This window comes from Triturus cristatus, chromosome 3_1 (assembly GCF_964204655.1).
Source record: "Triturus cristatus chromosome 3_1, aTriCri1.1, whole genome shotgun sequence".
Classification (NCBI taxonomy): Eukaryota; Metazoa; Chordata; class Amphibia; order Caudata; family Salamandridae; genus Triturus; species Triturus cristatus.
In genome coordinates, this window is record NC_140583.1 from 574,998,707 (window position 1) to 575,023,615 (window position 24,909).

General features: G+C 45.9%; 1 protein-coding gene and 1 pseudogene across 2 annotated transcripts in view; one reads left to right on the forward strand and one right to left on the reverse strand.

The window, feature by feature from the left end:
• Positions 1–24,909, forward strand: part of CHD2 (chromodomain helicase DNA binding protein 2) — a 1,941,047-nt gene that overhangs the window by 932,036 nt on the left and 984,102 nt on the right. The window lies entirely within an intron of this gene.
• On the reverse strand, positions 12,111–13,105 carry LOC146860582 (large ribosomal subunit protein uL18 pseudogene; annotated as a pseudogene).

The window sequence follows — 24,909 nt, forward strand, 5'->3', positions numbered from 1 at the left end:
GCCCAAAAAACGGGCGGCGCCTCAGCTCGGGTTCACCGACACAGTCCCCTCAACAAGGACAGGATATCGCCAGGATTAATTCAGGAGGTCGCGGAGGTCCTCGGGAGCCTCGCACCTACGCGGCCATCTTGGTTGCGCGCTAGGCTCCTCCCACCTGCCTCTTATTCTTAAATCCATGACCAGGCAGTCTCCTTTTTTTTAGGAAAGCTTTAAAAACGTGGTTATTTGTCAGCTAGTAATGGCCCATTTTGAATTTTCAACGAAATCCTTTAGAACAGCAGCAGCGCCAGGACTCCTCCGGGCATTTGTGCGCTTCATAAATAATTATCATATCATTGATATTAATAGTAAGTCACCATTTGCTGAATCTTAAACGGTGCTACAGACATTGTTGAGAAAAGGAGCAGGAGTCTAACAATGACTCGGGCTGTAAATTGAAAACTGATGATTAAAATCTTCATTTTCAATAACCTTTAGTAAAGTGCAGACATATTGGGCTGAGGTGACTGCAGCTCTGTCTCCATAGGAGAAGTGAAGCAGACAGACACCATAGTTGCCCTCTTGGGATATGTTAAAGAAATAGCTGCGCCACAGAGGAGATGTGTAGCCCTAACTCTAATGCTGTCTAAACAGATGGCCTATATAAGGAGCAGAGGAATGAACATTCTGCAAGAAACAAATGGAACTCTAAGGTGAATTGCTGTCTCATGCCTCCAGGCCCAAGCCATTTTGCAGCCCCTGAAGTCTTACCTCCTAAATCACCCAACGGATCCTGCCCTTGATTAATAGGCCTAACTTTATAGCAGTCCTAGCATGGGGCATAGCCCTTATTCCTTATGAGACTTACGCTTGTCATGCCTGATAACATCACCACAAAATCTTTATGCTTGTTTAGGAGAGTATGCAACAATAATTGGACTGTAAACCCGACATAAATGCTGCTTTCCTCCCTAAGATCAAAAATGTGGTGCTGTACATCTGGGACCACAACTGGATCCTGATTTTTGTTTGAAATCATTTTTATGATAATGAATGTACAGTCGTGTCTTCAATACGTAATTGTACCCATGCTGGCTGTTGTCATGTAAAACCAAAATTAAACTTAAATAAAATATTTTTTAAAGTCCATTACAAAATCCGAACGCAACCATTTGGCAGCATAAAGGCTCATTTTGGAAAGAGAAAAGCATTGGAATTAAATTAAATGCCAATATTGAGCAGATGTTTAGATATGATAAAGGGAATGAACAGGACGAAAAAGCCGTTTATGAAAATGTGAGAAGAATATGTTAATCTTTGGACCTGGGAGTACCGTTAGCAAAATTTTCCTGTTTGATCTGTAGCCTCATACTGAATAACCATTTTCATGACAATCAGCTGTCCATTACATGGCTTTGAAAACTTTATCTCATCTAGACCTATTTTGAAGAATAGGTATTTGTAAAGGCAGGATATACCTAAAAAGCACAAGTGCATTGAATAAGGACGAGAGCACTGAAATAACATAATTGATCGTTTTCAGTTAAGCAGGATGATCTTGGATATTGAGTCTTACCATGTGAAGATGTAGTGTACAATGAAGCGTCCCTTTGCCCTTTGCTGAATTACAATTAGGTTGTCACCATTGTAATGTTTATGGTTATTTTATTCCAGATCCTGGGAGAAAAACTGATGAGAACAGTCTTCAGTTTTTCATTTTTTTTCTGTTTTATTGGTTCCTATCTGGCATTATCAAGGGCCTGGTGTGGCACTGTCCACCAGAGTGGTTTATTTTGTTGGGCAGCAGTGCATGCTGGTGACCTTAAATGTGATGCAACCAGTCTTGTAGATGTTGCTTTCTTGGCAGGTAGTCCGTATAGTTCCATTATAGGTGATCTGGTCAAACTTGCATAGACCTTTGAGACATGCTGTAGTGTGCAGGTTGCCCTTCTGTGGAGTTAGTGTGATGTATTTTTTATTTCATTTATTTATTTTATCAGGAGTCTGAAATGATTACAACAACACACTGGTAACAAAGATTAAAATTTCTAAATGACAAACACCTGTTTAAATAATAATCACATTTCATTAATGAGTATATATAAATAAGAAAGGGAGAGACAAAAAGAAAAGATAATGGAGGGGGAAGGAGAAAACCACCCTCAAACCAAGTATCATCAACAGACTATTCCCAATCAAGGCTGGTCCAAATGTTTTCCACCTGAAAGTGACTCTGTATACACTGCACCAAAGTAAGGTTCAGTGTGCACAGAGTCCACAGTCCCCAGAGGTTTGGCAGAGGCTAAAGTTAGATATAACCTTACTCTCTAAAGTGGTAGCTTGGTCGAGCAGTAAGGCAGTATCAGAGGACAGTGTAAAGCATTTGTTGTACACACTTAGTCAGCAAATGGTCTCACACACTCAAGAACTGAACTCTAGGCCAATGGTTTGTATATAAAAATATATAGTTGTTTTATTTTAGAACCACAAGTAGGAATCAAAATACTTTCTCAGAATGAAATGCTCTAGTTGAGTACTTTCAATAAGCAATAGACTTTTAAATGCAATAGTTACAGTTGTTGCAATAGGCAACACAATTCTAACATTGAGGTCAATGGGAATTTTTAAGTAAATGCAATTTCAATTACTTGCGTATGATTTTCTTACTCAGGGTTGGATCCTGGATTTCCTGTAAACAGTTGAAAGAAATTGTTTTTTGTTACCCAGGCGAGTTTTAAGGAATATTTGTGTTTCAAAAATCAGCATAGAAGAATTTCTGGCAAAAACCAGGCAATGTTATCCTATGGAGGAAAATCAAGTTATCGGAAAGTACAGTTGTAATTACTTTTCAGGGTCAGTGCTGGGCACCAAGATCCAGCACTGTGATCTCTCCTGATAACAGGTGAGTAATTTCGTTTTCGTTGATCGGGCATTTTTTTGTGAATATTTTAAAGTTTCAAAACCCGACACTTCGAAGAATTTCCAAGTGAAACCAGTCAATGTTACTCTATGGAGAAAATGTAGGTTATCAGCTTTCAGCTAAGTACTCGACTGGCAGAGTTAAGGTTTTGGGCATAGACTCGGGGGTCTCCCAGGGTCAGGTAGGTACAGTTGTTACACCCTCAGTGGCACAGGGGCAGCCGGGTGCAGAGAGAGTTAGGCCCAATGTTAGCCTATGGCGGGCAGAGGGCCTTTGGTTGGTGGCTGCTAGCAGGCAGGCCACGCGTCTGTGGGAGCTGGGCTCCTGGTCACTCACACAGGGTAAGTGGGGAAGTAAGATAGGATAGATGTTGCACTTCCAGGGGCACTCGGGCGGCTGGGTGCAGGTGATTTTGAGCCGGTGGGCGCTCAATGTATTTCAATGGAGAAGCTGCAAGATGAACAATGGCTGCAAGCTCAGAGACGGAGATTCTTCGGGTGCGACCACCACTTTGAGAGATAAGTTGGGAAGCTGTAGGTTAGGTAGGCACCCAGGAGCTGGGCACAGGGGGCCGCCAGGTGCAGGGGTGTCTTTTCACGTCGGGAAATCTTACCCTCTGCTGGTTGCGGTTGGAGGGGTCCCTGGTCGTGAGGCTGCAGGTGTCGTCCGGAGCATCGAGGAGGGTCCTTGGGTGCTGGATTCTAGGTCACAGTCACCGGGGGGACGTCCTTGTGGTCTTTGTTCACTCAGGCATAGGCCGGGCTCGGCGGGTGCAGAGTGTGCCTGATTCGCGGTTCCTGGCTAGCACCAGGGGTTGTTGCTTGTTTTTAAGCAGGACCACTGCTCGTGGGAGTCCCTGTCTTGGAAGATGAGGAAGGCAGTCAGGTCCTCCGGGGTTTTCGAGGTTGCTGACCACTGGAGATGCCGGGATTTAGCATGAGCAGGCCCGAGGGTCGACAGGCCTGTAGGGCTGAGGCCAAGTCAGTTGGTGTCGCCCTCTTGTTAGCAGCTGCAAGGCAGGCCTTATTTCTTCTTCTTTCTTGTTTTGGATTCAGGATCTGAGGAAGGAAGGTTCAGGGTGCCCCTAAATACTAAATTTAGGGGCGTTACAGGCAATGTTCCCTCTAATTTCTTTCCTCTATGTGCGGCAGTGGAGGGTCTCTGTGCGCTGCAACCATGGCTCTGTTCCAGGAACCAGACCGCGCCTGTGCGCGGCGCCAAATGTCACTCAAAACGTTTACTTTAAGGATTGGATAAACACACCATGACATGAATTGGTTACACAGGCAAGTACACTTCAAGTTTAGAAAAGCACAAGACTTCAACGGTGGTACCATCATAAGATTTTAATAAATATTCTTAACTTGAGCACTGTTCATTTGGTGGGGAAATGTTGAGAGCCTATACAATTTCACATATAAACAATAAGGGAGACATGTCAAGTGGCATCACTAGAGGGTTGACAGGGTTGCTGCTCATGGCGATCTTTAGCATTTTTCCAGTGCTGATAAACTCTATCTAGGTCAACTTTCCCATTCAGGAGGTAGGCCTTTGTCCTCATCAGCATATCCAAATGCTTCTGCTCTAGTCTATTCCTCAATTTACTCTTGATAGTATTCATGAGGCTGAATCCTTGTTCACAATCTGCACTAGATGCTTGAAACGTTGCGCAGACATCAACAAGCTGAGACACCACACTACTGAGCAGCATTGCGTACAGTGAAATTCACCATGTCTTGAAAGGTGGTAAATAACCCACCCTTTACATGTTCGGCCACCACATATTTATAGTCTCTGTATTGTCGAACAACATCTTCTGGTGTTTCGCAATCACACAGGACCAAGACATTGATTGTGTTGCTATTGCCTGGATTTCAAAACTTGCCCATTCTTTCAGCTCATCTTCAGGGAACCTTTTTTGCATGTGTTCACAAAGAAGGGAAACAAAAGACAAAATAGGCCCACTGTCAAACTCTTGCCTTTCCTTGTACAACACCATCAGATCACTTACATTGCTGCTCCAAAAGACAGTGTCCCCCAAATACTGTTGCTTTACTTGGCCAATCTTTGCTCTTGCATACTGTACTGCTTCAACAGTAGTCCATGAACTTTTTTTGACTAGTTTGCACAAAGATGCAAATTCACCCAGAATGTCATTAAGTACTGCAAGTGAAATATGGTAGTTGGAGTTTGATAGCTTTTTGTAACAATATTTAGCAACTGGATCATTCTCCTCAACTTTCTCATGCTCAAAGTACTTAAGAACAGCCTCGTAATTACGAATTAGTGCACCAACAGCAAAATGCCTTGAAAGCCACCGGACTTCATTCAGTGGTCGAAAAGAGACCACTTCACATTCAGTGACCGATGCAATTTCATCCAGCTTGGACTTCCTTGCAGGAGATCTGGAGAACACAGTGTAGACAGTCCTCAATAATGTCTCCATCTCTTTAACCATTGTAACCCTCTTCCAGGCATCATTAACTCCCAAATCTTCTCGATGGGCGACACAATGCTGCTCAACTAGATGAGGTATGGATTGTTTAAGGCGAGTAGCAACACCATTATTCTTACCCAGCATCACGGACGCACCATCGGATGTGAACATGACCATTTTCATAAGGGCCAGTTCATTGGCAGTGTAGAATTCTTTCACAGCAGTAGTGATAGCCTCAGCATTACAACTAGTCAGCTTCACTATGCCCCCAAACTTTGTTTTTTGCTCTGTTGATGTTACAGGTCGGAACTTGAAGTACAGGATGAGCATTTTTGTAACAGAAATATCTGTGCTCTCATCAATTATCAATGTGTGATACAAAGCGTGCCGAAGTTCTGCCATAGCTTCACAGTGTATCACGCTATTGATGGCCTCAAGGAACTCAAAGGCATAGTTCTTGCTCCTCCAGCTGTCTGGTATCTTGACATACAAAGCTAGGTGGTCATGGATGTCTTGTCCAGATAACATTGAAGTATTAATCTTGACTGCCAACAACACGTTGTTGATGAGAATCTTTATCTCTTCAGGCATAGATCTTTGGCGTTCAACTACTTCCATTCTATTTGCTTTGTCAGTGGCAGTTTCTGTCAGCATTGCCCGCACTCCATAACCAAACCTGGCAACAGCACTTCTGTTTCTCAATATCACCATGGCAGACTCGTGTACTTTGCTAAGTAGAAGGAGTTTCATGTAATCCAGTTTCCAGCCATCACTCCATTTCTTCCCTGTGGAAAAGTCCGCAACAATCTTTGCTTCGGCACATGCTTTGCAAATCAAGCCCACGTCTGGACTGTATTGAAAAAGTTCCCTGAGTTGCATGCAAACCTTGCTTCGTGATTTCTGCGTCTCAGCCTCCACAATTTCTTTCATCCTCTCTTCCTTGAATACAAGGCAACATTTCTTCCTTTGTGGTGAAGCACTGCACTCTCCCAAAGTTACAGATTTTCGCTTGAACATTTCTGTGCCCGCCGGTTTGAACCTGCTGTGCCACAAAGCCTGAAAAATAAGGGAACATGGCTTACGTTGACGCCTAGCTCATGAATGCAATCTGTTATACTACAATGTTCAAGATGCACTACAGTTAAATTCTACCAAATAATTACCTCTTCTGCTTGTACTCGCGTTCGCCCGTTTAAATGTGTGGGGTTCTGGCTGCGAAACCTGCAACAGAAGAAAACATGGGTAAGTATATTATACTACAATGTTCAAGATGCACCACAGTTCAACTCTACCAAACAATTACCTCTTCTGCTTGTACTCACGTATGCCCGTTTAAATGTATGGTGTTCTGGCTGCGAAACCTGCAACAGAAGAAAACATGGGTAAGTATATTATACTACAATGTTCAAGATGCACCACAGTTCAACTCTACCAAACAATTACCTCTTCTGCTTGTACTCGCGTACGCCCATTTAAATGTGTGGGGTTCTGGCTGCGAAACCTGCAACAGAAGATGCACTACTTTAACTCTACCAAACAATTACCTCTTCTGCTTGAACTCGCGTATGCCTGTTTAAATGTATGGAGTTCTGGCTGCGAAACCTGCAACAGAAGAAAACATGGGTAAGTATATTATACTACAATGTTCAAGATGCACCACAGTTCAACTCTACCAAACAATTACCTCGTCTGCTTGTACTCACGTACGCCCTTTTAAATGTATGGGGGTTCTGGCTGCGAAACCTACAACCGAAGAAACCATGGGTAAGTATATTATACTACAATGTTCAAGATGCACCACAGTTCAGCTCTACCAAACAATTACCTCTACTGCTTGTACTCACGTTCGCCAGTTTAAATGTGTGGGGTTCTGGCTGCGAAACCTGCAACAGAAGATGCACTACTTTAACTCTACCAAACAATTACCTGTTTGTTCTGCCTGTACTCCCTTCTGCCTGTGCAATTGTATTCGTAGTACGGTCTCACGAACCTGCAAAAGAAAAGGGGTGCAGATTGTGAATCTATTTACCCAGCAACCCCCAACCCAACGAGGAACATAATCAGAATTACCTTGTCTTTGTGGGTACTCTCACCTGACCACTCATATCCAAATACCTTACAGACTGGAAACCTGCAATTGAAGACAAGATAGTCAGCAAACGCTTGATGAATTACAAACTATGAATGGGACCGGTCTAGAGACCCCAATAGGAAAAATGACCAAATAATTACCTGGGATTCCAGTCTAGGACAAACAGGCGTGTGCCCATGTGTTTCATTATTAGCATTCATTATCTTAAACTGGTCTATAAATCTGTATTTTCTGTTACACCTTTTGTGATGCAGCTTTTCCCTAGCATTCAAACTGTGCAAATGATTGAGGTGGGTGAACAAGGAAATTGACAGGATTGAGCAGCACACAATCCATCAAAAGATCCCACCTGAAGATGCTGCAGTGGTGTGCAAAAAATGTGATAACTAGGTTCTAGCAATTTTCAAGCAACCATAAATATGCCAAGATAACTCTGAAGAATGATGGACCTGCTGCAGAGAGATCTAAGTTTTGTCTAGTGGAAGTTGACTCATCATCAAGTAGCTGAGGAGGTTAAAAAGCCGGATGAAACGCTGGTGAACCATGCAGATCACAAATTACATGCAATGTAAATAGGTCAGTGCATTACTGCTTCTGTCAGAAAGCCCCTTTTGTTACTTGCAGTTTATAAGTTTAAATCCTAATATTAAACAGTGAGCTATTAACTACCAAAGAGCGGCATTTCCATTCATTGCAATGGCAAAAAACCTGCGACAGACCACCCGAGCGGAAGAGTAACATAGCTTTTTATTGTAAGAACGTAAGGGTGTTTCCGAACAGTAAATAAGAAAATTCAGCCTTAAATTTAAAAATCTGCATCAAGAGGGATAACCTTCAATCTTGTTTTACTTGCAGAGATTTTTGCATATTTCCTACATCTTCATTGCTTTGATTTTGTTCACAAGAAAATGTCACCCTTAGCCATCGAATGCTAGTCATCATAAGTACATTGAAATTATGAAAATGTCACACATAAGCAATCTGAAACCTTGGCAGCTATGCTCACTTTACTAAGAAAAGAGTAGAGCAAGTTTAAAAACAGGGCATGTGCTTTCAGAAAGTACACGCTGTGTTTTTAAACTTCCTCTACTCTTTTGTTAGTAATTGACAGGGTTGCCTTGGCTGCCCTTCTTGTTCAAAGGGACAATTATGGGGGTTTTCACAAACACATTTTTTAGGAGCTTTTTAATTGGAACTCACACTAGTCCACCCATTAGCTTCTCTTCTCACCTGCCAAAATGATTGCTGAGGAGGTGGCAGCTATGTATTCATGTTAATCACAACCCCTTCACGGGCTGTGATTAACATGAATACTTACACAAAAGCCAACAATCTGGTGGTGGTATTGGGAGTGGTGGTGGTGTTATTAATAAAACAGGCTTTTGAAAACAACCCGTCAGGTGGCTTAGGTACAGATGACATGTGCTGTTGTCAGCTTCAGTCCATTAGCACAGGATTATGTGCTACCTAGAATTCACATGGCTTAACTTGCTTATATAGTGTGACAAAACCCAATAGAATCGGTGCACTTTACGTGAGCACCAGATTACATTTCACAAAGACAGATTTATTTTAATAGATGTACTGGGGATTTAGTGATTTGCCTAGCATTAAAGGATGTTGACCCAGTGCTCGGACTCCCCTGGTTTCAATGATCCAAAGTTAGAAGCTGTGGCTTTTAGACCACATCCATATGTCCATATGGTTTGTATGATGACTTATAGTGAGCGCATTCTATATTGGAATGGCTTTGTGAAGTAAATTATTTTTTAAAAGCTGCCGCATATACTGGAAAGTTTATCTGGAGTTTTCCTTGGCAATACTTGGCAAGAGTTTGTTTTACAACTGGACTTAGATGTTATTCAGCACCTTTGCCGTAGTGCAGAAACAGGCCTACTCGTTGTAAATATTATTTACATAAAGACCAGGACTTTTGAGACCCTCAGTTTGGGAAATACTGATATAACATTGTGAGAAAGTGCCATCTTTCTTGCATGGTATGCCCCCACTTTTTGCTGAATGTACTTTGTCTGAGTGTGCCCTGGACTCCTGCTAATCAGGTGCCCAGGGCCTATGTTCCTTCCCTAAACACACAAAACCCAAATTGGCAAACCCTGGCCACATGTCAGCCCCTGGTAAATGGTACCCTAGGTACCCAGGGCCTTGTGACCAGGGAAGGCTTCTAAGGGCTGCAGCACTCATTGTGCCACCCTTAGAGGCCCTGTACCCTTAGAGGCCCTGTACCCTTACACACACACACTGCCCTTGCAGGCTGGGTGTCTGGGTGCAAGACAAAACAAAGAGCCCTATGCCAGTGGTGTGGGCACAGGAGCAGGAGCCCTGTGCCCCTAAAGTACCAGGTCCATTCCTGGGCACTGTAAGTGCAGTGCTGCCATTTAAGAGTACATGGTGCTGAGAGCTCGTCAAACACAAACTCCACAGCACCATAATGGCAACACTGAAGACTGAGAAGTTTGGTATCAAACTTCTCAGCACATTAAACCCACACTGATGCCAGTGTGGGATTTAATGTACCAAGCACCCCAGAGGGCATCTTAGAGATGCCCCCTAAAACCTAACCTACAATCCACGTCTGGTCTGGGAGGCTGCCTAGGCTGCCACACAGCAGACATGTTGCTGGACCCCTGGGTAGGAGAGCCCCTGCTCTCCTGGGCCTGCAACAATGCACACCCTGGGCGAGGTGCTAGGTCTCCTCCCCCAGGATGGGCAGGGGGAAGCTTCAAAGGCATGCCGCCTCTGTGAGCTTCCCCAGGCCACTGCAACCCCCCACTCTGGCGGGAAGCTTGGCCGGAAACCCCAAATATGGACAGGGGATGTGCCAACCTGCCAACCCCACCACTCAGGTGGGGGAGGCGAGGTGAAGCACATCCCCGGGCTCTCGCCATCTTGAAGATGGGAAGCCCTACCCTATCAGGACTAGGCTACTGCCCCCCTCCCACAGGAGAGAAGCAGGATAGGGGGTATACCCACCCCAGGACAGGGACCCATTGGTCCCTGCCCTTCACCTACCTGTAACGCCCCTAAATCTAGTATTTAGGGGCACCCTGAACCTTCCTTCCCCAGATTCCAAAATCCGAAGACGAGCTAAAAGAAAGAAGACCTGCCCTGCAGCTGCTAAGAAGAGGAAGACACAAACTGCTTTGGCCCCAGCCCTACCGACCTGTCGATCCTCGAACCTGCTCCTGCTCCAACCCGGCATCTCTTGTGGCCAGCAACCTCACAAACCCCGGAGGACCTGGCTACCTTTTGACTATAAGTCCCTGGGACTCCCATGAGTAGAAGCTGTACTCAAAATCTACTTCCAATCCCTGGCAGCAGCCCGGAACTGCGATCCCAGCACACTCTGCACAAGCCAAGCCTGGCCTGTGCCGGAGTGAACAAAGACCACGAGGACGACCCCACGGCGACTGTGACCCCGAGACCGGCACCCAAGGACCTCCCTCGACACTCCTGAAGAAGCCTGCAACCTCAGAACAAGGTGCCCCCCCAACCGCGTCCAACAGAGGGTAAGATTTCCCGACACCAAAAGGTACCCCTGCACCCGGCGCCCCGCGGCCCCCTGTGCCCAATCCCGGGGTACCTACCTATCCTCCAACTACCCAACTTACCTCTCGAAGTGGTGGTGGCACCTGAAGAATCCTCGTCCCCGAGCTTGCAGTCTTTTTCTAAACCGGAGATTTCCCATTGAAATCAATTGAGCGCCCGAAGGCTCAAAAGCACCCTGCACCCAGCCGCCCGAGTGGCCCTGGCAGTGCAACCTCTACACCTATCTACTTCCCCACTTGCCCTGAGTAAGTGACCAAGAGCCCAGCTCCCACAGCCGCTTGGCCTGCTAGTCAGCAGCCACCAACCAAGTTCCCCCTACCTCTCATAGGATAACATTGGGCCTAACTCTCTCTGCACCCGGTCGCCCTTGTGCCGCTGGGGGTGAACTAACTGTACCTACCTGACCCTGGGAGACCCCTGAGTCTATGCCCAGAACCTTAACTCTGCCAGTCGAGTACTTACCTTTAAACCGATAACTCAATTTTCTCCATAGGGTAACATTGACTGGCTTTTCAAAACCTAAAATATTCACCAAAAATCAGCCGAGTAACAAAAATGAAAATACTCACCTGCTCTTAGGTAAGCTCCCAGTGTGAGATCTTGGTGACCCAGCACTGACTCTGAAAACTACTTACAACTGTACTTACCAGTAACCAAATGTTCGAGGCATATGAGCTGTAGATTACACACTTTTGCATAGATCGCCATCTGGTGTTGGGCCCGGATGTTTGCTGTTTGTTTTTCCTCTTGGAAAGTCTTTGGAAGTCACGAGGTCGGTGACTCCTCCTTTGGATCGTATTGCGCATGGGCTTCTGCTCCATCCTCAGATCGTTTTTTTCCGCCATCGGGCTCGGATGTAATCTTCGCGCTCCGGTTTCGAACATTTCCAGTTCGACGATCGAAGCGGAATCCTCCCCTTACATCGTGGTATTGTTTAGATCGCGATCTCCTCATTCACCTTCTCATCGACAAATCTTCGATTCCAGTCGTCGACGGCGGCCTTCAGGCCTACCCAAGCTCCGGTCCCGGCTGATGGAAAGAACTCCATTCAAGAAGTGCCCTCGATGTGGGTCCAAATTCCCCCACACCGATCAATATATATATATATTTTAGCATTTTATCTTTGTAGAAAATTGAGAAAATCATTTTAACTATCTGCAGCTTGCTGCTGTGCTCTGAGGAAGCTTGCTTTCTTCTGAGCCACACGATCCTTTTTCTGAGCCAGAGACAGTTTTGCACGATTCCACCTCTTCTTTTTAACTTCTTTTGCTGGCTTCTTTTCATGAACTGGATTCTCACGTATACCAGCATGGGCTTTTTTGTACATTTCTTCCATCTGGTCGGGTGCAACATTGTTCTTAATGTATTGCGAGAACTGTTTTTTATACGCATCCTCGTCTTCCTCCATCAAATAGCGGATGTAGTCTGCTACATTTTGTCCCAGGATGTGCTTGCGGTGGACTTCGGCATTTAACTCTTTGCTTTCAGAGTCATAGCCAGGGAACCGCTTTGTGCTATGGGGAATGGACAGTCCACCATCCACTGCACCCTTGAGGGCTCCAAAAACTTTGTTTCCAGTGGTGGTTCTGGCAAGGCCAGCATCCAGATAGCAAGTAAAGGCACCAGGTTGCCCATCTATGCTCTCCACGTTGTATTCATCACCGGTCACTTCCACTTGGCCTTCATAGATTTTGTCCAAGCCAAATTTATGGAGAATCCTTCGAGCCAGCAGCAAACCGGTGCAATAGGAGGCAGCATAGTTTGTGAGTCCAACCTTCACACCATACTTGGGAAGTTCACGTGAATAGGCTGCAGCAACAATCATATCTCCTTCAATCCTGGCATATGCAACCTGGCAGATTATATCTCTGCTGGTAATGCGCACAATCATTCGGTACTTCGGAGTGTTGTACTTGTTTTTGTCCTGGATCACCAACCGTTTACGGGCATAATAATCAGTTTTCCCCTCTCTCCTCCGACGGAACTTGACCTGGTACCTCTTGAAGTAGGCCTTGTTCTTGACAACTTTCACAAACCCCATTTTGCACTTTTCTGTCCCGTGTTGCCGATGACAGGGGAGTCACGGCACCGACGCTGGGCCCCCGCAGCACTAGGAAACACCGATCTTCATGAGGTGTGTAACCTCTGCCTCTCCCCTGAACACGAGGCTCGAGACTTGTAAGTCTTTCAGATCGAAAAAGACTATTCGGGACCGAAGAGCCAGACGAAACATGGCACACTCCTCGACCTCCGTTACAGTTGACATCTTCGGAGACGACGTCGAGGACCCGGGACAGCAGCACACCGAAGACAACCTCGTCAGTGCTTCCGAAGCCGACGACTCAGATGTGGAGGACATCACCCCGGCGCAGAGGGTCATGAGTAATATACCTCCCACCCCCACACCCGCGTTGATACCCAAAAAGGCTTCGGTCACGACTTCGTGTCCAGGCCTAGGCAAGACCAGAGACACTGCTTCACACACCCCACCTTCGGGCCCGGTGAAAAAGCCAAATAAGCCTTCCGGCGGCTCGGGCTCGAGCCAGCCTTCCAGCGGTGCCGAGAAACACACTTAGGCACCGAAAAAGAAAACCTCGACACCGAGCTCCGCACCGAAGCCCTCGGTGTCGAAACCCAGCGCTTCCGTACCGACGCCATCTTCGGTACCGACCAAACCCCATAAGGCCCTCAGCACCAACACTTCCACGCCGAAGCCCACCTCGGCGCCGACCAAGAAATCGGAGGTGCAAACTGGCACGGACAAGCCTAAAAAGTCATCGGCCCCAAAGACGTCGGCGCCGACGGACCAAACATTGTCACAGGAACTATTTACACCGGATCCCTTACAAAAAAACTCTTACCAAGGATCCAAAAATTGGACATTTGGCACTCTCTTCCAAAAAGAGACATTTGGACAAACCGGCTCCGCCTCCACCTCCAAAGAGGAAGGACTCTGCTACCTCCCCTTTCAGAATACCTTCCCCCACCTCCTCCACCCTCTACACCTCCGCCTTCTCCACCCCCACCTCATCGCTCTCCGACCCCGTCTCCAGACGATGATGATCAGGGGGACCCATATCACGATCCAGGGGATGTGCCACAAGACCCCACCTCTACAGGATCCCCAGACCCAGGGGACAACTATAATAACCCGAATATTCCAGACGTCCCACAAGATGACCTTTACCCTTCCAGGCCATCTCCACCGGAAGGCTCATTAGGTTTCCACCACCTACTTCAGAGGGCGGCACATTATCACGGGGTAGAGTTACACACTGAGGATTTCCTCCTCGGCACATTTGATACCGCACATAGGTCTACCTCCATACTACCTATGCTCAAGGTGGTGGTAAAACATGCGCCAGAGGTTTTTAAGGACCCAGTTAGGGCCAGGGTCATTAACCCACGCATAGAGAAAGTACAAAGCTGCCCCCACAGATCCTGTATATATCAAAGTGCCAGCGCCACTAGATTCCCTAGTGGTTTCCACTGCACGAAAGAGGTAAAACTCCCAGGCGTCAGGCGAAGCACCACCACCTGACAAAGAGTCAAAACTACTGGACGTGTCAGGAAAGCGCACTGCGTCACAGGCAGCCAATATATGGCGTATCGCCAACACCCAAGCACTATTGGCCAGATACGATAGGGCACATTATGATGAATTAGAAACCATAATGCACCACCTCCCAGAAAGATACAAAAATAGGGCCAATGAATTAATTCAAGAGGGTAAGACAATAACTAACACCTCCATACGCTGTGCCTTAGATGCAGCAGACACAGCTTCCAGGGCCATTAATACTAGCGTCCTCCTCCGTCGCCATGCTTGGCTGAGAATATCAGGTTTCAAACCAGAGGTACAGGCCTCCATCCTAAATCATCCCATTGACCAAGAACACCTATTCGGCCCAAAGGTAGATGAGGCCCTCGAAAAAATGAAGAAGGACACTGATACGGCGAAATCCATGGGAGCCCTGCAGTCACAGACTCCTAGGCGCTCCTTTCGCCGCTCTTCCTTTTGGAGTACATCTAGAGGCTACTCAGATAGCGTGTCCACTTCCTACAAATCCCCCACTCAGTCCACCTTCACAAGGGGTTATCAAAGAGGCGGCTATAGGGGAAATAATAATAAAAGGCAGAGGCAAAATAAATACCGCCCGCTCTGCCACACCGCCTGCCCAATGTCTTCCCCCCGCTCCCTCCAGACCATCCCACTCTGGTCGGGGGCAGACTACAAAATTTCCTTCATGTCTGGGAGACCATCACCTCAGACAAATGGGTCACCCAAATTATTCGGTCAGGGTACTACCTGGAGTTAACATCTACCCCCCAAACATTCCACCCAGGCAACGCACAATGTCACAAGAACATTCCACATTACTAAAACAGGAGGTAATCTCCCTCCTACAAAAACAAGCAATAGAACAAGTTCCCGCAAATCAGAAACATTTAGGGGTCTACTCACTATATTTTCTAATACCAAAAAGGGACGAGACTCTGCGACCTATTCTAGATCTCAGGCCCCTAAACACATACATACATTCAGACCATTTTCACATGGTAATGCTTCAGCAGGTGCTTCCGCTCCTCTCCCAGAACGACTTTCTCACCACACTAGACTTGAAAGACGCATACTTCCACATTCCGGTACACCATGCTCACAGAAAGTACCTCAGATTTGTAGTGGACGGGCAACACTACCAGTTCAAGGTGCTCCCATTCGGAGTCACAACAGCACCAAGGGTATTCACCAAGTGCCTAGCGGTAGTGGCGGTACACCTCTGAAGACAGCACATTCACGTCTTCCCATATTTGGACGACTGGCTGATAAAAGCCACGTCCTACAACCAATGTGTACACCACACCGCCACTACAATCCAACTACTTCACCAGCTAGGCTTCACGGTGAACCACCAAAAGTCCCAGCTAACACCATCCCACATAAAGCAATACCTCGGTGCCACCATAGACACCTCAAAAGCTATAGCCTACCCCAATCCGGCCAGGATTGCAAGCATTCAGGCTTTGCGTCAAAGGTTCATACTTCAACACTCCCTTCCAGCAAGAGTGTTTATGCAACTGATAGGGATGATGGCCTCTTTCATTTTCATAGTGCCCCACGCAAGACTCCAGATGCGTCCACTCCAAGAGTGCTTAGCGCGCCAATGGAACCAGGCCCAGGGGGCAACTGACAGATCTGGTGTTGGTAGACGGTCGCACCCATCGCTCTCTGCAGTGGTGGAACACCACAAACCTTTCCAAAGGTCGACCGTTCCTGGACCCGGTTCCACAAATAATACTAACAGATGCATCGCTCTCCGGCTGGGGAGCTCATCTATTACACCTCACAGTGCACGGCACATGGACGCCGCAACAAAAGTTACTCCATATTAACCATCTGGAGTTACTAGCAATCTCACTAGCCCTAAAATCCTTTCAAAGACAGATTTTAGGCAAGGCAGTCCTCATTCGCACAGACAACATGACGGCCATGTATTACATTAAAAAACAAGGCGGCACACACACTCCACAGCTCTCTCAACTAGCACAGAGCATATGGAGATGGGCAATTCCACACAAAATCTTTCTCCTAGCCCAACATGTCCCAGGAGTCCAAAACACCATGGCAGATCTACTCAGCAGACAAACGCAGCAGATCCACGAGTGGGAACTTCACCCGCAGGTTCTTCACCCGTTCTTTCAAATGTGGGGGGATCCGCAGATAGACCTCTTCGCCACCCACGAAAACAAAAAATGCCCAAACTTCGCCGCCAGATACCCACACCCATTGTCCAAAGGCAATGCAATATGGATAAACTGGTCAGACAAATTTGCGTACGCTTTTCCACCTCTCCCACTAATTCCATTAGTGGTGCGAAAGCTACTACAGCATTCCCACACACTGATCCTAGTAGCTCCAACATGGGCCAGACAACCGTGGTACACCACGTTGCTGGAACTCTCGGTAGTAACACACCAAAAGTTACACCTCTCACCATGCCTCCTAACCCAGAACCATGGAGAGATCAGGCACCCGGACCCAGCTCAGCTCAACCTTGCGATCTGGCTCCTGAAATCCTAGAATTCGGATACCTAAACCTTCCCCCTGACTGTATGAACATCATCAGAGAAGCTAGACGCCCTACCACTAGAGCCTGCTACGCTGCCAAGTGGAAAAGATTTGTTGTTTATTGCCATAACAACACAATCAATCCTCTAGACGTGTCTATTCAACACATTATATGCTACTTACTCCATCTACAAAGGTGTAATCTAGCATATACCTCCATTCAGCTACACCTTGCAGCAATTGCGGCTTACCTACAAAACAGGCAGCACCTATCACTTTTCAGAGTACCTGCCATTAAAGCCTTCATGGAAGGCCTAAAATGAATAATTCCCCCCAGAGTACCACCCTCACAAATGTGGAACTTAAATACCGTTCTCACAAGGCTAATGGGGCCGCCCTTCGAACCTTTGCATAAATGCGAACTGCAATTTCTCACATGGAAAACAGCTTTTCTTGTAGCCATCACTTCCCTTAGAAGGGTCAGTGAGATACAAGCACTTACTATACAAGAACCTGTTCTTCAAATGCACCAGAACAAGGTTGTTCTCCGTACCAACCCAAAATTCCTACCTAAAGTCATTTCCCCTTTTCACCTAAACCAATCTGTAGAATTACCGTTTTTTTCTCGCAACCTCAAACTGTTGCAGAAAGGGCTCTACACACGCTAGATGTCAAACGAGCCTTACTTTACTATATCCAAAGAACACAACCTTTCAGAAAGACCAAACAACTGTTTGTCTCTTTCTCTCCACCACACAGGGGCAACCCCATCTCAAAATCAGGGATAGCCAGGTGGATTGTAAAATGCATACAGATTTGCTACCGCAAAGCGAACGCTATCCGTTCCCCCTAAAGCCCACTCTACACGGAAGATAGTGGCTTCTATGGCTTTTCTAGGGAACATCCCATTAGATGATATCTGCAAAGCAGCTACATGGTCAACACCGCACACTTTCACTAAACATTACTGTGTAGATGTGCAAACCAAGCAACAAGCTAGTGTGGGCCAGGCTGTACTAAAAACATTATTTCAAACCACTGCAACAGATACCGGTGGACGCCGCTAAGGTTGGGAACTGCTATATAGTCTTTGCAAAAGTGTGTAATCTGCAGCTCATATGCCTTGAACGGAATATGCTACTTACCAGTATGCATCTGTTCTTGGCATGTAGAGCTGCAGATCTACACACGCCCACCCGCCTCCCCGGCTACCTGTATCTGTTCCAGTCTATCTTATTTAGATACAACACACATGGGTTTCTTCACTGTTATCACTATGCTCCATCTTTCCCTGTTGGCGAAAAACAATCTGAGGATGGAGCCGAAGCCCATGCGCAAGACGATCCAAAGGAGGAGTCACCGACCTCGCGACTTCCAAAGACTTTCCAAGAGGAAAAACAAACTGCAAACATCCACGCCCAACACCAGATGGCGATCTATGCAAAAGTGTGTAGATCTGCAGCTCTACATGCCAAGAACAGATGCATACTGGCAAGTAGCATATTCCTTTCTTCCATAGGAAATCGTTGACTGTTTTTCTGTGAAATTTCTTCTAAGTGTCGATATCTGCAATCTTTAAATATTCTTTAAAAATCGTATAATATCCGAAAACGTAATTACTTACCTGTTTTGGATAAAGGTCCCAGTACTGAGTCTAGGCACCCAGTATTGGATTACAAAAGTAACGAGAACATACTATACCTGCAACTTGAATTTTCTGCCATAGGGAATCATTGACTGTTTTCTATGAAATATTTTTTAAGTGTCAACTTTTAAAATAGCAAAATATTGTCTAAAAATCATCACAGTAATTAAGTCGACTTTTATCACTTGATTCCAAGTACTGACCCAGGACTGAATCTAGGATCCAGTCCTGGAATTCCAAAAGTAATCCTAAAAGTAATCTGTGGCAAATAACATGAAACTTCCATTGAACTCAATGCATTATTGTGTTTAAAATAGTGTTGCCTATTGCAACCACTTATATGCAATATGGCATCAAAAAGAGTAGAGCCAGTTTCAAAATACAGCGTGTACTTTCTGAAAGTGCACGCTGTGTTTTTAACCTGGCTCTACTCTTTTGTTAGTAAAGCGCGGTGCGGGGACGATTGTGGCCTTTTGTTTACGTATTGATGGTAATCACACCCCGGGAAGAGGCTCTGATTACCATCAATTCTTAAACAAAAGGCCACAATCTGCCCCGCGCTCTGCAGCCACACACCCACATGCCCATAAGCCCCCAAGCACACAAGGCCACAAGCCCACAATCCCCCTTACCTGCACTCCGTCACGATTTCTCCGGCACGCACACCGCATTCAAAAGTGCCTGCTTTTCGCGCCGCTCGCTTCTTTAAAGCGGCGGCGCGACTCTCTCGCGACGTCCTGGCTGTGTGCGCGCTCAACAGACGGCAGTGCGTGCTGACGTCAGGAGAGGTGTGCACGCGCGCCTTAAAGGGAACGGTGGTTACAGGTAGGTAGAGGTCAGGGACCACTGGGTCCCTTCCTTGGGGTGGTTACACCCCCTATCCTGCCACTCACCAGTGGGAGGGGGGCAGGAGCCTAGTCCTGATTGGGTAGGGCTCCCCATCCACAAGATGGCGAGAGCCCGGAGTTGTGCTTCACCTAGCCTCCCCCACCTGAGGGGTGGGGTTGGTAGAGGCTGACACACCCCCTTTCCTCACTTAGGTTTTCCCGCCAATCTTCCCGCCAGAGTGGGGGTCAGAACTGGTGGGGGCGAGTTGCTGAGTACAGCAAGTGGCCTGGAGAAGCTCACAAAGGCGGCATGCTTTTTAAGCTTCCCCTGCCCATCCTGGTGGAGGAGACCTAGCAACTCGTCCAGGATGTGCATTGTTGCAGACCCACGAGAGTGGATGGCTCTCTACCCAGGGGTCCAGCAACATGTCTGCTGGGTGGCAGCCTAGGCAGCCTCTCAGGCAGGACGCTGGTTGTTGGTTAGGTTCAGGGGGCATCTCTAAGATACCCTCTGTTGTGCATCTTACATTAAATCCCACACTGGCATCAGTGTGATAGTCACGATCAAGGGTATAAAATCGGGATCCCCCCGTGACCCAGCAAGGCCTCACAGAATAATGATGGGCATCAATACTATCCTACCATATATCTCGGAACTTATCCACTGTTCCCTTAAGACTGGGATAGTTCCTTTGAGCTGGAAAAGGGCCATTGTTAAACCTTTGAGAAAGAAACCCTCTCTGGACTTCTCCGTATTGGAGAACTTGCGTCCCATTTCATTATTACCACTGACAGCAAAGATAGCAGAAAAAATCGTAAATAAACAACCAGTGGATCACTTGGATACTAACGCGATCCTTCACCCCTCGCAGTCAGGCTTTAGAAAGGCACACTCCACGGAATCAGCCTTGCTGATGGCTACCGAGACCCTGAGAAAACTGGCGGATGAGGGGAAGACAGCTGCGCTCATCCTGGTAGATCTGAGCGCAGCTTTTGACACGGTCTCACATCCCCTACTATTACAAAGATTAGAGGCTTGTGGCATACGGAGATATGCCCTTCAGTGGCTAACCTCTTTCTTAGCCCAACGGAGCTTTCAAGTAGCACAACTATCACACATATCTGACAGCCATCCTTTAAGACAGGGAGTCCCTCAAGGCTCTACTCTAAGCCCAACCCTGTTTAACATATATGTGGGACCTCTGGCTGAATGTGTACAAAAGTATGAGGTATCGATTGTATCCTACGCTGACGATACCCAACTAATTGTGCTACTATCTCAAAATAGAGATCAAGCTGCTATTCGGTTTTCTGAATGCCTGGAAGAAGTGGCAGTTTGGATGAATAACCGCTGCCTCAAATTGAATGGAAACAAAACAGAGGTATTAGTAGTCGGTAAAACACCTAACATTTGGTCCTCGGCTTGGTGGCCAGACACATTAGGACAGGTCCCTCTCCCTAAAGAAGAAGTGAAGAATCTCGGTATCTGGGTCGACTCTAATTTATCATTCGACAGCCAGATACGAAAAGTTGCTGGTAAGTGCTATGGAGCAATGAAAACTTTGAGGAAAGTCATTGACCTGCTCCCTGTAAAAGCCAGGAGAACGGTAGTTCATGCTGTAATTACATCCCAATTAGACTATGGCAATGTATTGTATCTAGGAACCTCCAAGAGAGGACTCATGAAACTACAGAGAATACAAAATGCGGCCGCCCGCTTAGTCCTCAGCCTCCCGAGGAGAACTAATACTAGAAAAGCTCTGGCCACCCTACACTGGCTACCTATAGAAAAGAGAATTCTGTTCAAGGCTATGTGTTATGTACACCGCATTCTGACAGGTAAAAGCCCCCTTTACCTCAAGTCATTGGTGTCTAGATACACCCCTGGTCGGGATCTACGATCTAGGGATATGGCCTTACTGACGATCCCGAGAATCTTCAGAGCCAGAATAGGAGCTCGCTCCTTCAGGTACCTGGCGGCAAAACTATGGAATACGCTACCTATAACCATGAGAACTGAATCTAGCGAACACGCTTTTCGCAGTCAACTGAAGACATGGTTATTTCTGAATAAAAACCTCTGAGCGAGTGTTCAGCCTCTTTTTTGATCTACTCTTCTCGATGTCTCAGCGCGGGGACACACCGATAGGTATAACCATGCGCTTTACAAATGAATAAATAAATAAATAAATAAATTGAAATAGACTGTGCCAATAATCCTGTAGCTCTGGGCAGCCAGTGAACATATGTACTAAATCAACCGCAAAGCAATGACATTTCGGGTCGTATGCCTTATCATGGACTCGGGACAATGACCATTTTGAAATACAATCAGGCGTTTAGTAAAGCATACAAATTATTCTAAATTGCTGCAACTAAAGGCTTATCAGGATTACTTACCGGTCTATTACTTCATACCCCTTCTGTATCTCTGTTATGTTATGTTATCATGGGACTTATATAGCGCAACGGCTACTCCAAAGGAGTGTCCCGGCGCTTTGTACTCCAGACCTAAAGAGAGAACTGGAAAAACATAACAATAAAAAGAAAAGAGCCCAAAAGAGGAAGCGGACTAACCAGAAAATAGCCAAGTTTTCAAGTCCTTCCTGAAGGCAAGCAAGTTCGACGTAGTCCGCAGGGACACCGGTAGAGAATTCCATAGCTGGGGGGCAAGGAATCTAAAGGACCGGCCACCAAGGCGAGCCCTTTTGATACGTGGTAGCCGAGATTTCCGATACAAGGAGCAAACTCCATTTAGAGGCTAATAGCATACTGGCATCCTTAGTGTGCAGGATAAATGTCTGATATAATAATCTTTTACCAGAAGCCTGGTAGAAACAAGTGAGAATTTCTGATGTTTCGTGGCCGATAATTAACTTACATCCATGCAAAATATAGTCCCTCACCTGCAGGTATTTAAAAAAACAAAAACGTTGCGGGAGCCCGTATGCTTCCTGTAGTGAAAGAAAAGTCAGAAAGTCCTGAAGGTCATACAACTGCCCCAAATTACAACCCCCAATCTTTCCCAGAATTTCCCTATGTTATCATGAAATATATCTGGGAGAACTGAGTTAGCCCAGAGTGGGATACACATATGAAATGTGTGTAGTGATTATTTAGTTCAGATTTCCTGCCAGATCCGCACTATAACCATAATTATCTTTAATCTAACTCCCCTCAAAATAATTTGGGTCTGTGTGGTGTCATCAGTGTCACAGAGCAAAATGTTCTTTTGAGTCAGGTGGGATAGGACTAAGACCTGCACCACTGTTCTCAAAGTCAGTTTTTGGGAGATCCGGTTTCACATAGTTAAGGAAGATTATTTGGCACCATGTTGTCTTAGTTTTTTTTGGCCACCGGTTCTGTGAAAGATAATTGGCATTAATGGTGAATCCAGGTAATTGTGCAGTTAATGGAGGATGAATTCATCCACCTTTATTTGGAAGAGCCATTCTGGGTTTGATTGTGTGGTTGTTACCATATAACAAACAGGAGGAATTCCCTTCTTTCCTTGTAGAGTTTAGGTAAGGTTCTGTTCATTTATTTATTTTATTTATTGAGCGTTTTATGTAGCGCTAGCTCAGAGCGCTTTACAGTAGATGAGAACAGAGATCATAGCACTAATACAAGTATTCAAGGAAATACAAAACAATGCAACATTATATATGTATATAAACGTTTTCAAAAGTATAACATCATGCATAGATGGCATTAATGATTGATTAGAAGCTGGGTCAAGAGACCATGTGAATTATCATGTTGGTACGGTGGACTCATGGGCGCATCTTCTAAATGAGGATAAGACAGGCTTTGAGTTAATGAAAGGTGTTAGTGGTGGATGCCTTCAGGTAGAGTTTGATGCCATCAGCATATTGATCGGACATGATGATCTCAGCGTGTTCCATTTAGAGGTTAAAGATGATGGGGTTCAATACAGAGCCCTGCAATACTTCAAGGAGACTGGTAGTTTGTGGGATATTGAGGTTGATGGCGTTTGGTGAAGTAGGAGGTGGACCACTGCAGGACCATGCCCATGCCTGAGAAGCTCTTTCATGTTTTCATTGAGTTGGTCAGTTCTTAGTGTCAAAGACTGCAGAAAGGTCAAGTAGTTTCAGGTTACAAGGGTCTTTGTTATTGGCAGTCAGACGTGCATTATTGATCCTCTAAAGTTTTGTGGTTTCTGTGCCACAGTATTGTCTGAAGCAGGGTTGGTAGTCTTGTATCATCTTCATTGTGCTGACCTGGCTGTAGAGTTGGGCGGAGACTCTTTTCTCTATGATAGTTCTAATAACTGAAAATGGGTGATGGAGTAGTAGCTGGCAAGGTTGTCTCTGTTCAAAGTGATCTTCTTAACCAGGGAAATGTGATTCGTATTTAGATGATTAGGGAAAGTTTCATGGTGGATGGAGGCATTGACGAAGTTGTGGAGGGGTGCAAATGCATCTCTGATAAGCATCTTCCTGATGTAAAAGGGTAGGAATGCTTCTAAGTTGGTGGTGACCTTGAGGGAGTTTTGGATGTTATGTTATAATATTTATAGAGTCCGGAAATACTTACTTGGGTGTCCTAGCATTAACCTGAGTGAGGGAGTACTAAACATAGGGGCAGGGCAGAGCACTGACACCTAAAAAGCCAGCTTTTCAACTCCTTCGGAAATGCAGCAACAAAGGGATCTTCTGTAGGAATAATGGGGAGTTCATTCCAGAATTTGGCTGCCATTACTGTAAATTGCTTGCCCCTAAAACGGGTCTGCTTGACTCTTAGGGGGATTCTTTGTTCTCAAATATCAAGGGCCAATGTGTTGTGCAAGTTTAAAAACAAAGCAAAAAGATTTGAACACAACTCTTTTCTTTACCGGAAGCTAGTGAAGAGTGTTGTGCAGAAGAGAAACGTGGGAGACCAATGGCAAGTCGAGCCACTGCATTTTGATCCCCCTGTAACTTCTGCATTAGGCTGATGGCCAGGCCCAAAAAGAGAGTTACAAAAATCATCTTGCTCAAAATAGTTCATCACACAATGGGCAGACTGCAGAAGCAGGGGGTAGGATCTTCCTTTGAGCCCATAGGAGAGAAAAAAAACAGAAGGAAGCAATATTGTTAACCTGCTTTTCTCTTGAAAGCGCCGACCCCCAGTAAATACCTAGACATTTTACAGCTGGAGACAGATCATTATGACTGGATCAAGATGGCAGCCCAAAATCATGTGAAGAAACTCTAGAAGAGCATGAATGATTTAACCATAGGATTTCCGTTTTGTCCAAATTGAATTTAATGAATTTAGTTGTAGCCAAGATGACACAGCAGCCAACAATTGATGAAAAGGCTCAAAATGGGGCATTAACCTACTGGTCCAAGGCAATAATTAATTGAGTA